This window comes from Plecotus auritus (assembly GCF_963455305.1).
Source record: "Plecotus auritus genome assembly, chromosome: 9".
NCBI lineage: Eukaryota > Metazoa > Chordata > Mammalia > Chiroptera > Vespertilionidae > Plecotus > Plecotus auritus.
In genome coordinates, this window is record NC_137783.1 from 96,250,132 (window position 1) to 96,262,701 (window position 12,570).

Sequence of the window (12,570 nt, forward strand, 5' to 3'; positions counted from 1 at the left end):
TGACCTGGAATGAAACTGAGACCTCCTGCTTCATAAATGGACACTCAACCACTGAGCAACACCAGCCAAGAAGCATTTATGTTTTAGATGCATCTTTCAGACAGTTATTATTTTAAACAATGCCTGGATGTTGTAGAGAGTATGCAGCAAATGCAGAAGGACAGTTACCAGCAGCTGTAGGTGCAGCTCTGAGAGGTTTCTTGTTAGATAAGACAACTTCATCTTCCCACTACTGACTTAACATGGCTGAAAAGAGAACAGAAATCTTTTCCTCTGACTTTAGAAATCTTGTTTAACCTTCAAACTTGCAATGTCAAGGGTTCTAAGTCCTCCACCTCTGGCAGAAATGTCGAGTGGCCCTGTAGCTGAGAGCTGGTGCCACACACAGATCCAGGTAGTAAAATTCTCCCACATGTGGACCATCAGTGACTTTAGCTTTTGCTGGCAGGAAATGGGTGAAGTCATTCAAAGTTCAACCTTTTCATTAGAAGCCAATGATCAACTGAAATGGTGTTTGAGAGTATACCCAAAGGGCTAGATGAAGAAAGCAAAGATTATCTTTCACTTTATCTGTTTCTAGTCAGTTCTCCAAAGAGTATATTTTTGGCAAAATTCAAATTCTCCATCCTGAATGACAAGGGAGAAGAAACCAAGTCTTTGGAGAGTCGCCTTGCATATAGGTTAGTACAAGGCAAAGACTGGGGATTCAAGAAATTCATCCATAAAGATGTTCTCTTGGATGAAGACTGTAGGTTTCTCCCTGATGACAAGCTGATCCTCTTCTGTGAGGTGAGTGTGGTGCAAGATTCTGTTGCCATTTCTGGCCACAATGCCATGAAGATGGTGAAGGTTCCCAAGTGCCAGCTGGCCGATGAGCTAGGAGGACTTTGGGAGAATTCCTGGTTCACAGACTGTTGTTTTTGTGTGGCTGGCCAGGAATTCCAGGCTCACAAAGCTATCTTAGCAGCTCGTTCTCTAGTGTTTAGGGCCATGTTTGGACATGCAATGGAGGAGAGCAAAAAGAATCGGGTGGAAATCATTGACGTGGAGCCTGGAGTGTTTAAGGAAATGATGTGCTTCATTTACATGGGAAGGCTCCAAACCTGGACACAATGGCTGATGGTTTGCTGGCAGCTGTTGACAAGTATGCCCTGGAGCGTCTGAAGGTCATGTGTGAGGAAGCCCTCAGCAGTCACCTGTCTGAGGAGAATGCTGCAGAAATGCTCACCTTGGCTGACCTCCACAGCGCAGATCAATTGAAAACTCAGGCAGTGGATTTTATCAACTCTCATGCTGAGGCTGTCCTGGAGACCTCGGGGTGGCAGGCACTGGTGACGTCCCATCCCCATTTGGTGGCTGAGATGTACCGCTCTCTGGCTTCAGCACAGGGCCCCTGTCTGGGACCCCCACGCAAGCGCCTGAAGCAGTCCTGAGATCCTACTTGTTGTAAGACTCCCTTGATTTTCCAGAAGCAGAAGCCATAGTTGCTGCCATTGAGCACCAGGTAGACAATTCAATCTATGGAGTTTTTTGTCTGCTGTTGGGGGAAGACTGCATCTCGGCCCCAGATTTTTAGTTTTATTATTTTCCTTAAATAAATCATATTTTTAAATGTATCTTTATTGATTTCAGAGAGGAAGGAAGAGGGAGAGAGAGAGAGAGAGAGAGGGGAACATAAGTGATGAGAGTGAATCATTGATAAGCTGATTCCTACATGCACCCTACTGGAAATCAAGTTCACAACGGAGGCATGTGCCCTGACCACCAATGGATCCTTGACCTCCTGGTTCATAGATTGACACTCATCAACTGAGCAACACTGGCTGGGCTAAGGATATTTTCTTCCACTGATTTTAGAGGGAGTGCAAAGGAGGAAGGGAAAGAGAGACAGAGACTGAGAGAAAGAGAAAAACATGCAATGCCCAGACAGATGCATTGCAAGGGATGGAAACTGCAACTCAGATATGCACCCGTGAGTGGAATCAAACCCCTGACCCTTCATGTCTGAGCCAAAGCTCTAAACACTGAGACTATGGCCAGGGTGAGATGAGTCTTATATTGGACCATAAACATGTAAATTTAGAAAAGTGTTCAAATGTCTGTCTTTAGGGATTTGCTTATTCTGCAGATGTGGTCATCTCTGCACTTTATTAGATGTGACAACCAAAACTGCTCTTGCTGCTGTGACCTCATAATAAAGTCACATCTTGAAAGACCAACTTCTGCCTCACTCTGTGAAAAACATTTATTTCCCTGATTAAATATGAAGATATGCTTTAATTTCAAAAATATGCTCATTTTCAATGATACTCATTTCTTTTCTTGTGTTGCCTAACATATAAGCAACAGATTGTAATTTGCTTTTCAACACAACTCTACACTATTCAAAGCTTATCACATGATATAATTAATGTTGGTCAGTGAAATTATAATTAAATTATGCATCCAAACAGCTACACAGAAAACATGCTATGAGAGTAAAATATGTAAAGGAAGGGGAAATAAAGATATGGAGGTGGATAAAAGAATGAAGATAGATAGAGAAAATGGAAAGAATAGAACCCAAATATCATAGAGTTTTGGGGTTTGTACCAGATTCTGGGCTTTCTGTATTTTTCAAGTTGATAACATTATACACACACACACACACACACACACACACACACACACACACACACACGAATACAGAATAAAAACCAGGCTGCAGCCAGGCCCAACTGCGACCTGCTGGCTTACATCTATGCCACCTCTCTCTGCTAGGGCCTCTGCAGCATGGCCACCACCAGGCAGTTCAGATGCTCCTGCAACTGGAGCAGGGGGAAGGGACACCATTCCAGGTGCTCAGACACATCACCAAGGGCTCCTCCTGGATCCACTCTGAGTCCCTGAAGAGTCCGAAAGCACTTCACCTGGAGGAGTGGCTACTGGAAGTGAAGTTTGGCCAGAGCATATTCCACACGTTGAGTGTGTGTTGCAGAAGCTGCTTCCTGTCAGTCAGGGGGACTCTGAAGGTGAAGTTGAGATCTTGATATTTGGGCGGCCTTCTTACCAAAAGGATGTGTCCAAGATGATCACGAACTTGGCTTACTAACACAGCCAACTCAGGGTGCAAAGCTGAGAGAACAGCGCTGTCCAGGAGACAGAGGTCCAGAGCTCCCCTGGCTGCTGTCGGGGAGGCAGTAACCCAGAGAGCTCCCAGATACTACCCAGGCCACGTTCCCAGGTTATGAAGGCATTTTTGGGCCCTGGAGTGAGAACCAGGCAAGGTTCAAGTGGCAACCCCTATCTAGAGCCCTATTGTTCTAGGTCCCGCTTCTGTGCAGAAACTGTGAAAGGATGGTGTGGGTTGTTCTGGTTTCCCCTCCTGAATTCTATCCCTACCAGGATCAGCAAGTTGCGATTTGGTAGTGACTTTGTGTTTTTCCAAAGACTCAGAATTGCTTTAGGCAAAATGCAGTGTACTAAAAATTGTATAAGTCTGTCATAAGTACTTCAGGAACATATAGAATATGTTTTAGATAAATCATTCTGAATCAAGAATTGTGACTAAAGCACTAGAGAAGGAGAGGAATTTAAAGGAGAAGGCATAGTTCAGATGGTGCTTCTACTGGGGACAGTTCCTGCATCTGGTGTCCTGAACCTTGTCACTTGAACGTCCATGTACTCTCTTAAATATATTTCCCATTTCACCTTGCGGTATTTCTTTCACCCAGTTATTTAAACTTGAAATGTAGGAATTGTCTTTGATTCCTCTAAACCAGTGGTCGGCAAACTCATTAGTCAGCAGAGCCAAATATAAACAGTACAACGATTGAAATTTCTTTTGATAGCCAAATTTTTTAAACTTAAACTATATAAGTAGGTACATTGTTATTAACTTAATTAGGGTACTCCTAAGCTGGCCTTTGCTAAAAACTCAAGGAGCCAAACAGCCGCACGTGGCTCACGAGCTGCAGTTTGCCCACCACTGCTCTAAACCCATCATCATTCAAAATCAGTCTCATATCAAGACCTGCAAATATTTGAATTTGTATTTGATTATATCTCCAATCAGTAAACATGAAAGTTAGAATAACCAATGGCATAATCCAAGTCTTAGTTTTTTTATTGTTGATGCTGGTCATGATAATGAAAATTTTATAGCTTTTGCTTTTGTGAAAGTACCATAGGTATATACTTCATAAAATGTCACATATTACTGGAACAATTGATCCTGAAAAACCGTGGGGGGGCACCTGTTTGAGGGAAGCATGCAGGACATGGTGTGGAGAAGTGGTTTAAAGACCTGAAATTGTGCCACTAGGCTTGTAGGATCCAGTGATCGCTCTGGATTGTGGATGTGAGCTGCAGCCACCAGCCAGGCCTCCTGCCTGTGACCCATGGACAGTCAAGAACCAATGGCTGACAGCAACCAAGGATGGGGTTCAGTCCTGAAGGTTTTGCAGCTAGGTCATCATTCCCTGGTTTCCTTGGGCTTTCATCACAGCTTCGCCCTCCCTGGTCCCGCAATCCAAAGCTCTGGTCACAGAGCCCAGCAGCATTCAATGGTCATGTAAAAAGTACAATAAAATTTGAAATGTGTGCCATGCAAAAATGAAAGAAAAACGTGGGTCCCCTATCCCAATTACATGCTTGACCCACCTTTGATTCTGTTCAGCAGACTAACGTGCTTTCACCTGATCAGTTTTATGTATTACCCTTTTACCTCTGACTAGGGAAGATAGGCATTCAGTTTTCTCACATGGCTTCTTCTCTCAGCCTCCAAACACTTAACCCTCATCCCATTTTCTCAGTTTATAGCTGCACTATACTTGTGGATTAGAACACTTTTACTGTTTTCCTCCAGGTACCCATAAGCAATTTACCACACACTCTTCATCTATTCAAACACATCAGGTGATGTGGCAGAGCTCATTATCCCCCGAGGGGCCTGTTCTCTGGCTCCTCTGGGTTCTCTGGTTCTCTCTGCCTGGGGCACAGCTCCTGCCTGTGATATTTCCCTTCACAGAGAAATCTGAGGGTACTTTCATTTATCTCCTCTATTGCATCTTCTGTTCTCCGGATTTTGTTTCCTTCTCTCTCTTGTATATGCTCTACTTGTTCCTTCAGGAACTTTTTGAAAAAGGTGTATGAAAGCCAAAGACCATGCATGTCTGAAAACGTTATCTATGCCACACACAATTCTTCCACAGTTTGGCTGGGTGTCAGCTTTTGGTTGAAAATTCTGTACCCTCACAAATTTGAATTCATCGCTTCATTGTTTTCCAGCCTTCAGGATTGCTGTTGAGATTTTGGGCCAATTGATCCCAGTTCCTTTGTCTCTGGTATTTTTTTTCCTGATATTTTTTAAAAGAAGATTATTAATATCTTCTCTGTTTATTAGAGAGTGGAAGGGGGGAAAATGGGGTGAAGAGACAGAAACAGAAAAATATTGATGTGAGAGAGACACTGTAATTTTAAATTTATACTGAATAGATCTCAAACACATGTATTCACCAGTCACCAGGGGAAAACAAATACTCATGGATGGGGGGATGCTACGCGCATGTGGAAAATGGGCCAGCCACTTTGAAACTGCTGTAGAAATCAGGCCAGTGTCAACAGAACCCATTAATGCGTGAGATGCGGTGTGATCACGTGCTCATCATTCCTGGAACATTGTTTAAGAGTGGTGCCACTTGGATTTACGTATGTAGACTATAGTTGTAGACATGTAATATTTATTAGTGGTGAAATTACTACAGTGATTTTTCCAACATTTTGTAAAATTTGTCCAAAATAACAGTGAACTAATTACAAAAAATAACCTTTACATTCAATTATAATCAAATCTTGGTTAAAAACATTTTAAAATTAACAGGATATTAATTTTCACATATGACACAGGGATAGGAAATGAGACTTCCAGCCTATAGAAGAGTGAAAGCTAAATTTCTGTTGTTTATAGGCTACCCAGTCTATGATATTTTGCTATAGCAGCCCCAATAGAATCAACCTAACATTTTCTATAAATCTACTGTGAGCCAAGCATTGTATAAACATGAAGCTACTCTCTACTGTTATCAGACCTCACTGTAATTTTATTAGCAGTCTATGAATGTATACTAGTAAATGGGGAAAGAGATGATAAAGAGGTCATTATGTGAACCAATGTATTCTTATAATAGCAACTTCAGAATTTTAATGTCTATTTGTCCAGTTCCAGTGCTTGTGCTTTTTGTGACCAAACAATGCTTCCTCTTACTGATTACATTGGTAGTCTTGGCTGCTAGACTGTGAGTGTTATGAAGTCAGAAACTATATCATTCATCTCTGTATCTCATGCAATGAGACATGGCTTCTAAAACAGGAGGTGCTGAATGAATTAGAAAATGCATGCTTTCAATTCACAAGCAAAGCCCTAATTGACTCTATGAATCGCACTATCTAGGTTATAAGCTGTACCACCACCTAGTGGCAAAAATGACTTCTGGGGTCTGGTGATTTGAAGTAGAAAGAAACATGTCTTAAACCTAATTTTGCAAATTTAATGTCAAGAGGGAAGACAAGTGACACAATCTGCTAAAGAATTTTCCAAATAAGCATACCATGTCATTCATAAGAAATTGAAAGGTCTCCAGGAACTTTGAGAATAAATGCATGTGTTTACACTTAGCATCCCACTGAAACTGAAAAGAAAGAAATCTACAGACAATAAGAGTATTAGTCTTTCTTTGAATGCCAGATGTCATCTGCATTACTTCTGTTCTTTCAATAAAAATCTCTAAATTGACTTTAATATTTATTTTAATAAGAGGAAACAAAAAAATTAGGGTCTGCACTATGTATATAGATAAGATACAATTTCAAAGTCTTGACGTGCTAAATTAAAAATATTTTCCTATAAAAATTTTTCCTACATGAGAGTGAACATACAATACAGTATACAGATGATGTGTTGTGGAATTGTGCACCTGAAAGCTGTATAATTTTATTAACTAGTGTCACCCCAATAAATTGCATCAAAAGGAAAAAAATAAGTGAAGGGATCAATGTGGTGAGTTGGAATAAAAATCTAAGTTAAATTGAAAAAAATATTTTTCTACACCAATAGTGAAAATATGGACTTTGGGTGATAATGTTATGTCAATGTGGGTTCATCGGTGGTAACACACATACATGCCATGCTGGTGGAAGATGTTGACAATAGGGCAGGTTATGCATGTGTGGGGAGAGGAGGTACATAGGAAAACTCTGTACTTGCCATTCAATTCGTTATTAACCTACAACTGCTCCAAAATAAGTTTAATTAAAAATATTTCCCTTCTGTCTTTTAATTATCTACAAATTTATAATCATTGACTGTAGAATTACACTTTTTCCTTCACTATATATTAACCAATTCTGTGTTTAGCAACAAGCAAAGCCTGAAGAAAATTTAAGGATAACTTAGGAAAATTCTCTTAGAGCTCGGCAGCCCCTATGAAACCCCTCCTGAGACTCACATTTCCATTTCTGCTCATGTGTGGAGAGGGTGGGTCGCCTTCACTGTGCTTGTGGAGATGAGGAGGGAACATCACTGAACGTACAATGAAAAGCTTTGGGGCAAGTGGTGAAGGGTGGGATCAATGTGGAGAGGATGCTCAAGGAAGGAGCAGGTTTGGATTTGGGATGATTTCTGGTTCTGACACTTAGAGAATGCTGTTTCAGAGGAAAATTGTACTGCAGATGCCCATGAGATCTTTACGTTGTGAACTGAATTTCTGTGGAGATATAGATGTAAAATGAGGTCATGCCAGAAAAGTATGTAGACTAAAATGAGAATATGCAGATCCCAACAGGGAAAGCAGTGGAGCAGACTGAGATGCCCGTCAGGAAACCAGGAGTTCATGGTCCTTGAAGAAAAGGAATGTCTGATGAATGAGAGCCAATCAGTAAGTGGGTAAGTGCATGAGCCAAATCACTCTGCAACCTCATTTTCCCTCCTGAACTTGCTAGCTCCTTGAGACTCAGTTCAAGCATCACAGGCACAGGAATAGCCACCTTCCTCTGGACTGTCAGACACTATGCACATCATGGCACTCAGATCATTCCGTGATAATTGACATTCACTTTCTCTCCAATTTTATGCAAAGTGAAAGAGACTAGGTGCTAAGGAGCCCAGGCTAGGTATCTGGAACTGTTCTGAGAGATTTCCCTCCCTGTATCATCTCCCATAAATTCATTTTCTTTTTATTTTCTAGGAAAGAGAGAAGGAGAAATCCTTCAGCTTTATTGTAATGACTAGTGGCCCAGTGCATGAAATTCGTGCATGATGGTGAGGGGTGTCCCTCAGCTCGGCCTGCACCCTCTCCAATCTGGGACCCCTCGGGGGATGTGCTACTGCAGTTTAGGTCCACAGGGATCAGGCCTAAACAGGCAGTCAGACATCCCTCTCACAATCTGGGACTGCTGGCTCCTAACTGCTCACCTGCCTACCTGCCTGATTGCCCCTAACCACTCTGCCTGCCAGCCTGTTCACCCCAAACTGCACCCCCCCCCGCTGGGCTGCTTTCTTCCAACTGCCCCCACTCAGCCTGCTAGCCCCCAACTGTCCCCCTGCCAGACTGCTTGCCCTCAACTGCCTCCCCCTGCCAGCCTGCTCACCTCAACTGCCCCCTCCCCGCTGGCCTGCTCACCCCCAACTGCCCTCCCCTCCTGGCCTGATCGCCCCTTACCGCCTCTGCCTCGGCCCTGCCACCATGGCTTTGTCCAGAAGGACATCCAGAAGGTCTTCCAGAAGGTCTCCCAGTCTAATTAGCGTATCACCATTTTATTAGTATAGAAGATGTTTCTTTCTTTCTTTTTTTTTTTTACTTTTTTTTATTAAGGTATTATATGTGTACATATCTTACCATTGTAGAATATGTTTCTTATTTCTCTCAGCCTCCTGCCCCCAGGCAGGTTTCACTACTGTGAGGAAAACAATTCAAACCTAGTTTATGAAAAAGAGTTAGTGAATTGAGTGAATATACCCAGAAGCTTTGTGTAAATGTCACATTCCCAAGATAGGAATGGCTGGAAAATCTACCAACCTCTAGTCACCTTTTCAATATGGAATAAAAAAGTGGGTTTATTTCTGGAATATGATGAGTGTTTAATATTAGGTCATACAATTCCTGATGCAAATATATGTAAGGAAAATATTATTGATCAATGATAGAAGTGATGTGTTAAATAATAATACACATTATGCAGTGAAAACAATAATATAAACACATAGGCATTTTATGACTAGGTTATATAGTTTACTTTAAATGTAATATTAAGCCAAAACCGGTTTGGCTCAGTGGATAGAGCGTCGGCCTGTGGACTCAAGGGTCCCAGGTTCGATTCCGGTCAAGGGCATGTACCTTGGTTGCGGGCACATCCCCAGTAGGGGGTGTGCAAGAGGCAGCTGATCGATGTTTCTCTCTCATCGATGTTTCTAACTCTCTATCCCTCTCCCTTCCTCTCTGTAAAAAATCAATAAAATATATTAAAAAAAATGTGTCAGATTTAAAAAAAAATGTAATATTAATCAGCATAATTTCAATAGTTGCAAATCTTTTAAACATGAGTTTGAAAGCCAGAAACAAGATAAGCACATATGCCTGCTATTAACATTGTTCTGAATATTCTAACTAACACTTTTAGAAAGAGAAAGAATTAGAGGTATAAAATATGTTAATGGTGCCTTTATTTTGTAAAATGTACTTTATCTAGAAAAACACTTAATAATAAGTCACTAAGATATCTAGTTATCTAAATGCTCAAACCTTAATGGTTTGCATATAAAAATGATATGATTACTTTTATCATGCTTATATTCATGAGAACACAATATGAAAATAGCCAAGAATATACAGGGGGAAAGAATCTAATTTAATCTCACATTAAATAGATTTTCAAACATATCAGTAAACCAAATAATCAAAGTAACGTGGTACTGCAACAATAATTCACAAGCAGACCAGTGGAACAGAATAGTGTATATGTACACATCTATATCTTTCTATGTATCTATTTATGTATCAATCCATGTACCTTATTTTTTTTTGTTAATCCTCACAGGAGGATATTTTTTTCCATTGATTTTTAGAGAGAGAGAAACCTATGTGAGAGACAAATCAGTTCGGTGACTCCCAAACACACCCAATCCTGGGGCAGGGATCAAATCTGCTACCCAGGGAGGTTCTCATGATCAGGAATTGAACTCAAGACATTTTGGAGTGCAGGACAATGCTCTAACCACTGAGGACAGCAGCCAGAGCTATCCAGGTATCTTTGTATTTCTATCTATCTATCTATCTATCTATCTATCTATCTATCTATCTATCTATCTATCATCTATCTCTTCATTCGTACATCCACTCATACGTCCATCAACCCTGAAAGCTAAATAGGAGATTCACTTGAACCTGGAGCAACAGGAAGGAATTTAGATTTTGCCAAGAACAAATACAGACACTACTTGGAGAAGCAATGTCCCAAATTATAAAACATTTATTCCATGCAGGCCCTTGTTCAAATGAAAAAGCTAACTTTAGGAAACATAATTTTATTTGAAATTAGTAAGAAAGTCTCATAGAAATGTCAGCGTAAAATATCCATGTATAAATCTTGCCTGCTACGTGATGTTGCCCACTCTGACATTAAGAATGGCCAACTCCTTTTTCACACCAGATGACTGTAAGAGTTCAGAGCTACAGCTCTTTCAGAGAATGTAGGAGTCACAGGCTCATGGTGGCCCCAGATGACCTCTGGCAGACAGAAAATGAATAAAGCGAAACTTCTTCCTTCAGAAATTCAAAGTCTAGTGCAGTGTGCTCCTCCCAGCTGCCCAATCACCTTACTGTTTGTGTCAAGATCATTCATTGCTTGGGGCTCCTAGAGGGAGTGGTACTGATGGTGTAGTGGGACCCAATAAAGGCTCAGACATATTTTTTCTCTGAGCAGGAACCCAGGTGTGTGGACCTGATATTGAGAGTACTGTCCCAATTCCCTGCTTCCCAACCTGTGCTACTCTGAATTGAGCAGGAGAGGGGAAAGGAAGTGAGAAGCAAAGCAATAAAAAGAGACAGGGAGAAGAGCCCTTCAATTTACAAAGATACCAAAGATTTCTGTTGGGAAGTTCTCTGTCCCACCATCTAGGAATGAACAGACTCATTTGGAGTCTGATTCATAGGTGTCCCCCGAGGAAGATGAGCTGGAGCTGCTGTCATCTTCATCACTGCTGCTGGAGTCTGAGGGGCTCCTGCTTTCTGCCCTTTCCTCATGCTCCTTCTTCACTTCAGATCCCTGTGAGGCATGAGAATGGTCCCCATATGTCTCTGAAGATGCCATCCTGAGAGCCTACGGTCCCTGCTCCTGTGAAACCCCTTCTTGCAGAGTCTTTGCAGATGGAGACTGCATATCTGTCCTAATGATCTTGGGGTCCGGGCCTCCACACATGTTCATGATCTTACGCTTCCCAGAGGCTCTCTCTCTGTAGGCAGCATACTCTTCAGGAGACAGACTCTTGAGCCAGTGCTCCAGGTCCACCTTGTACTGTTTCTGCAGCTCCTCAGCCTGCTGCTTATAGTGCTCCCTCTGGCTCCTTGGGACACGCTGCCAGCGTCTACTGATCTCCACCATGCGCTCCCTCAGGGGCAGGCCTTGCAGCTCCCTACTGGACCTCAAATCCTGGTGGAACTTCTGGAATTCATTAATGGGGGGCTTCTCAGGCTCTCCACAGAATTTTATCTCCTCTGAAAAATCATTTTCTGGGGAAAACTTCACTTCTTTCCCATTTCCCCGAAACTTCTGTGGGCTCTGCTTGGGCTCCTTTGGGGGACAACGGTCTTGGAGTTCTGCACTAGATCAGGGTGGTCTTTCCTGAACTGAGCCAGTTTCTCCTGAAACTCCTGTTTCTCCTTCTGAAAATCTTCAATACATTTCAGCTTCCTCTCCTCTGGGAGCTCCTTGTATTTCTCAGACATGACCTTGGTCAGTTGCTGGTTCTTGAGTTTGGGGAGCATTTGAAGAAGCGAAGATAAGGAGTCAGGGGCTGCTTGGGCATGTCTAAATTTTTCTGGAGTTTTTTGCTTTTGTTAGAATTTTTAACATGTTCCTTAGCTTCCAGGACTAATTCTGTCAAAGTCCTATACTTTGTTATCTTACTAGAAATCTCTAACCACTTGAGTTTGCACATTTCTCGAGAATAACCTTTAAAAGCTACTTTTCCCCAGTCCATATGTGACTGGGTTGTTTTAAATGTATGGTTGTCATTGGATGGCAGATTATTCTTTAGGAGGTCCAGTAACATCACAATGTCTTCCTTAGGCCATTGGTCTCGGCCAATAGTCAATGCCATTTCAAGGACTTTGGGCCACTTATGAGGTCCCAGTTATGCAAACACCACAGCAGAAACTCCAAAGTCTTCAAGCTTAAGTCTTAGCAGCTGAGCTATTTTGGAAGTTTTGCAGTATGTGTTCTGTATTTCTGAGGAGAAATAGAAGAATGAATAAGAAAATCACAACTCACTTGGAAAATGTCCCTCATACAATTAAATTGCCTTAACAAAATAAGTAA

The 12,570-nt window shown here is 41.7% G+C and overlaps 2 pseudogenes across 2 annotated transcripts; one reads left to right on the forward strand and one right to left on the reverse strand.

Moving 5' to 3' along the window:
* The first annotated feature begins 310 nt into the window (after positions 1-310).
* On the forward strand, positions 311-1,433 carry LOC308258131 (speckle-type POZ protein-like; annotated as a pseudogene). Its single transcript has one exon. The product of its transcript is annotated as a speckle-type POZ protein-like (transcript).
* A 9,730-nt stretch (positions 1,434-11,163) lies between these two features.
* On the reverse strand, positions 11,164-12,352 carry LOC308233604 (upstream-binding factor 1-like protein 1; annotated as a pseudogene). The gene has a single exon. The product of its transcript is annotated as an upstream-binding factor 1-like protein 1 (transcript).
* Positions 12,353-12,570: the final 218 nt, after the last annotated feature.